A 6,044-nucleotide genomic window follows, 5' to 3' on the forward strand; every position below is an offset into this window, starting at 1 on the left:
CTGAGCACCTAAGTCTGATTTGACTGTGTGCCTCCTCTTCCATGCTCACCTACTTTCTCCACAGGAGTTTTATAGAGCCTCACCATATCACTGTTGCATCATCTCTACTAGGCTGACAAGTCCTAGGCTGTTGAATCCTTTATCATCTTTGAACTAAATTCATATCCTCTTGTTATTCCATGAACATTTTCCAATAATAATGCATCTTTCCTAAGATGGGGGGGCAGAACATCTAAGACCATGTAAGGTATGAAAGAACTGTGGATTTATGCAGTATGTATCTTTTTCCTATTGTATTTTCTAGTCATCCCAGATGCTCTGTTCATCAGTTGCTCTCTGGTTGTAATAACTATCAGGCATTTGTTTCACTTCGCCCTTCCAACTTTCAATTGCCACCAATCAGGTTCTTCAAAACACCAAAGTTCCAAACACTAATTCATTCTCTTCTGTACGACTGGACCTAAAGTATAAAACAAGCAAGGTTAAAGGATTTTTTTTGTATTTTTGATTAACTAAATGGGGGGGCAGCATGTGACTGATAGAAGTGCTCCTCCATAAGAGAGCCACCAATCTTAACTCATTATGTATCTAATATTCTATGAACACAGAAACAACACAGGAGGAAGGAAGAAAAGGAATTTTTAGGAACTCCTCTGTTTGATTACACTTCTGCATTTTTAAGCCACAGCAATGAAGCTATCAGATTTGATCTACACTTTTTTACTAAGTCTTTCCATCTTATTGAGAGGCTTATTTCTCAAAAAGTTATGCACATGTAAGCAGTTTCAGCAAGCTTTGCTAGCAGGAAGGTAGCCTGTTCTGTCAAGAAACACAGGATTAGAAAAATTACGTCAAACTCTATTGTCAAAAACACTCCTCTTTTGGATTAAGTAGCTCTCTTGTATATAAAATTACACCTCTTGCATATGAAACCCACAACAAATCCAATACTGCTATACTATGCAATTGCCCAAAGATCAGCATGTCCTCTCCTTCTGCAAGCCATTTAATTCATGTGTTTTCTCCAGAAATTCTTTTTTTCCAGTTCCTACCAAGTCTTCTGCCCTCTCACTTTTCTAACCTGCCCTCTCCTTTTTCTAACTGTTTCATCTCAGCTGGAATTACCTCCCAGATACACTCTGGCACCAAGGTCAGGTATTGCTGTTCCAAGGAAACCAATGTGGACCACTCCACTGAGTATCTCTGCTCATTACAGCTGCATCAAAAATGACCATGCAACAATATAGGAGGAGTTCATCCTAAAAAATTTCATTTCTGCTACAACAGAACCTAAATGACTGCTGCCAGATCTGACAAACATGACCAGAGCACACTGACTTTCATGACATCTGCAATAGTCTTGTCTTTTCATTTGGAGTCACCTGAGGAATTACCTGAGATAGTAACCATTACCATCTTCCACTGCAACCCCATACTTGAACCTCAAAGTTCTTCAACTCCCTGCACACAGTTTAGCATCTTTTTGTTATATACAGGAAGTATTCTCCTATACAGAGGGAATATTCTCCTGCCAGCTAAGAACAGATACCTCATACAGAGGAGCAAGGTAGTTTTAACAAGAATTAAACCTATTAAGCAGTCTGCTCTTACACAGAATCTACCGTGAAGAAGTTAACATGAATTGGGAATGTATCTTTTTCACAGCAGTGACAAGACAGAGAAATGGTCTAGAACACATCTGCAAAATCTTTCAATGTGAGCACAAGCATTAACATACAAAGGCAACATACAAAGATTGTAACATTTGCAAAATTCATGGCCCTTTGAACCACTAAGTTATCAACGCTCCTGTTATAACAAAGGAAAAACACACTGAACATACTGATGTCACAGGAAGCGAGCACTTCATTAGACTGCCAATTTTATCAAATGTGACTCAAGTCTCTCCTTGAAGAGTAACGGAAAGATGATGAAAACTCATGTGTTTTCAGTGTTATTTCTCTGTCCATCACAGCATTCTTTGTGTTTCAAACTACACATCCCTCCTCTTCAGGCACTGAAGACAAATCCCTGCGCGACACCTTTTTGGAAAAGGCCCTGAAGGAGAACATCAGAGTAAGAGCTCCCAGGCTCATTAACAAAATCCAGACCTTGAGTCATCTGAAGGGAGGGGAAATTACAAGCGTGGAACCACATGTATTTTTCAGCAGCACAGGAAGGCAACACATGCCTGCTTCACTGAGCCACCCGGCCCGACAAGGAAACGAGCCCAAGCTCCGTAGTTCTGCCCATGTCCCCCTCACCAACACTTGCACTCTTGCACTCCCCAGGAGCAGAAACCCGCGGGGGAAGCGTGCCCAGCACCCGAGCCGACCCCGCCGCCGTGCGACACGAGGACAAGGGGAAGCTCGCCGCTTGCCATGTGTGCGCACTTCTCCCTCGCCCAGGAACTCGTCAGCCGGCGGGGCAGGCAGAAAGGCGAGGCCAGGGGCGGCCGCGCCGCCCACCGCCGCCGGCACAAGCCCTGCGGGGCTCTCACAAAGGAACGGGGGGGTGGACGGGGCAGCCGCGGCCGCCGAGCACACGGAGCCCGCGGCCGAACAAAAGGCTCCGGCCCCGCCGCCGCCCCCCGGGGATGGCGAGGGGCGGGGGGGGGACACGGCCGCGCGCACGCGGCCGGCACGCGGGGACACCGGGCGAGAGGGGCCGGGAGCCGCGGCCGAGGGTCCCGCCGCCGAGGGCTGGGGGGCCACGGCAGGGGGGCAGCCCCGCCGCGTCCCCCGTGCCCCGGCAGGAGGGCAGCGGCACGACCCCCGGGCGGGACGCGGGGCAGCGCTGCCCCGCGGCGGCCCCTTTGTGCGCCCCCCGCCGCACCGCACCCCCCGTTACCGTGGTGAGCAACGGTCTCATCTGCTCGCCCGCCCGCTCCTCTTCCATCGCGGCCCCGCCGAGATCGCCCGGGAGACAGAGCGAGAGAAAAGGGCGCGGAGCGGCAGGCGAACGGCGAGCTGGAACCGGACGCGGGGGCTGCGCTGCCTGGCGGAGGCGGGCGGCGCCGGTGCCCTCAGGACGGGGCGGCCGCGACTGCTCCGCCGCACCGGGGGCTGAGCCCGGACCGCCTCGGCGGCGCGCCCGCTGCCCCCGCCCCGCGCCGCCCGCCGGGCCAATGGCAGCAGCGCAGCGCGGCCGCGGCCCCGCCCCCGCCGCCCGCCGGGGCTGGAGCAGCGCGGGGCGCGGGGGCGGCGCGCTCGGTCCCACGCGGAGCCGCGTGGCGGGCCCGGCTCCCGCGCCGCCGCCCGGGCCGGGAGCAGCGCCGGACACCAGGGATCGCATCCCGGCGGGACCGGGAGCCGGGGGGGCAGCGAGCTCCCAGCGCTGCCGGTGTACGCCTCCTTAATGCTTGCCTTTCTTTCCTTTTTTTTTTTTTTTTGACACACTTCGCACTTCCCGGTAACTTCTGCCAGGCAGCCTTTTACCACGCAAGCTGAAATTTTCCATGCCAGGTGTCTGCCTCGGGCTGATTTTTTTTTCTTTTGGAAAAAAAGTAATGAAAATAATTCAGTCATTTCCAAAAATAATGTTATTTGCCCTTGCATAAGTAGTCCAACAATCTTTTATTCAAAAGGCTGGGGGGCTGGGAGGGAGCAGTATCAAAGTTGTACTTCTGGCTGCCCCTGTAAAGCTTTGCTCCAGTGAAAGTTTTTAGAAACAGCTGTTAACACTTGTCTAGTAAAGATAACTTTGCCTTGTCTGCCTCTGTGAAAATTACACCCTCCTTAGGCTCATTCAGTTGTGAAACACCTTGTGCTGATGGGGCTGAAGATCCACATACAGCAGGTGAACCATCCCTCCGTGCTTCCTGTTCTTGACTACATACTCACATTGCCCTGGAGCTCCTCCTTACACTTACTCCCACTCCACTTTAGGGGGATTGCATACTGTGGCTCCTTTTCCCACCCTGACACTCTGCATTTGCCCACAGCTTCTGGGTTGAGCTGTCACTGAAGCTCTGACATTACCACAGGGAGGCAGAGAGGCCACAAAGCTCCACATCATGTGCAATGCAGCCAGTTCCCTGGATCACTTTTGGGATGCTCTGGGCTTAGCATTTGTTACATGCAGTGTCGGAACTCTGAATGGCTGGGAAGTGTCAGGAAGAAAACAGCAGTGACTCCACTGCAACAGGGCCAGTCCCAGCTTGACTTCTGAAAGAAGTAAAATTTCTAGAGTTACTCGATGAGAGGCACAGAGTTTTCGGGATCAGGCAGGGCTCACAGGAGGTGCAGTGTGAAAGTGAAGGCAGGCAGGCTGAGGCAGATACAGCACGGTTGAGACAATGCAAGGCGAGGGGATCTCAGCTGGACTGGGTCTCAAACAAACCCTCTCAAATGGAGACAGAAGAGCTTCTGCTCTTATCAGCCGTTTTGGAAGCAGCAAATGAAAGGAATGCGTGCATCAACAAATACCATGCTGAACTAAGAACACTATAAAAGGAGGCTCTGCAGGGCCTGTGGACAAAAATATAAACCTGGCTGTGGAGGCAAAGCAGGCCTCTGGCACTGCCTACCAGCAGGAGGCTTAGCACAGCCTCAGACACCGGCTTGCTCTGGAGGCTGACACAGGAGAAGGAAAGGCTCCTGACGTTTGCCTGAGCCTGGGGAGGAAGAGCTGATTGGTGACTAGTAACCCTCTGTATGCTTTTCAGGAAAGGTGCTGGCAGAGCCAGATCAGTCTGCAAACAAAATTAGTTCACCATTTCTCTGAACAGAAGCAAATGCCCTGGAGGGAAGAGCAGGTGCACACACCGTTGGATGGCACTGGGCACAGATGCAATCCTTGCAATCCTTGCAGTCTGAGCTCCTGACCCATACAACCTGGAGGGAGGTTTTAAATTAAAGATTTGGCATGCACCTACACCAGGTCACTAAAACCTGCACTTTGAGAAATGCATCATTAGTGTAAACTACACCTGCCTAGTTGTGCTGAGGAGATGAAGTAAGTAAGACAAGCTGTGCAGAACTGATTGAATAGGGAGCAGTCTTAACACATTCTTCAATCAAAGATTATGACCCAGAGTTTTAATGCATAATAAAGCACTGAGCACAACCATCACAAAAATAATAACCTTGATATTAAGGGCCTTGATACACCTGCAGTATAACTGTGACCTCTTCTGTCCTTTCCTTTTCCAGGAACAGTACTGGCAGAGTTTCAGCCCAGTTAAACAATTGAAAATGGTATTGTACAAAACAGCATGGCTATAAAAAGGGATGGATTGCACCTTCATGTCCCATGTAATTGATGCTAAATATGTCTTGGGAGGCAGATTGCAGTGGTCCTCCATTGATATTGTGATGAACACAACCCATCTTCACAAGCACTGAACTTCTCCATTCTCTGGGGATTCAGCCCAGAGAACAGTAATAGCTAAAACAGAACTTCCCATAATGTGCAGTGAACTAAAGTATTTAGAGAGGTTTCTCAGGGGACAGCAGATGAAGGGTTAGAATGAGAAAAATGTTTGGTCCTTCAAAAAGGAGCCTACTGACATGAATGCCAGTTAGGTTTGGCATAAAAGGATGTTCCTTTCCCCTTGATCTCTGAGGAGGGATCTCTGACAAGGTGCTCCAGCACTTTTTTCACTGCCATCAGAGAATGCCCAATGGACAAATCAAGGTCCAGTAGGGCAGCAGGGCCCAGCATTCATCCACCTTACTTCCTTTGGCACTCTGTGGAGAACAACATCTCCAAGTGAACACACAGTCATTTGCTGAGCTGGAAAACTTGTTTGCTCATTGCATTCCATCTGATCACCATATGTATAACTACAGCAGAAAAGGCCAACCTAGCTTCCCCATGCCACGCTGCCTGAGTGAAAAGAAACTGATGCCACTGTTTACAACAAGCTGACCAGACCTCCAAAACAATGAAAACTTACCAAACCTCCCAGAAGTCATTATCAAAATAGAAGCAGACCAGCTTTGTGTATGCGAATATGAGTGCAACTGTCCCTGACACACCAGGGACATATGAAACGAGATGGGTAGGGCTTGTATGGCACTGAAGAGTTGGTCCATCAGTAT

The sequence above is a fragment of the Melospiza georgiana genome, chromosome 1 (assembly GCF_028018845.1).
Source record: "Melospiza georgiana isolate bMelGeo1 chromosome 1, bMelGeo1.pri, whole genome shotgun sequence".
In the NCBI taxonomy this organism is placed as follows: Eukaryota; Metazoa; Chordata; class Aves; order Passeriformes; family Passerellidae; genus Melospiza; species Melospiza georgiana.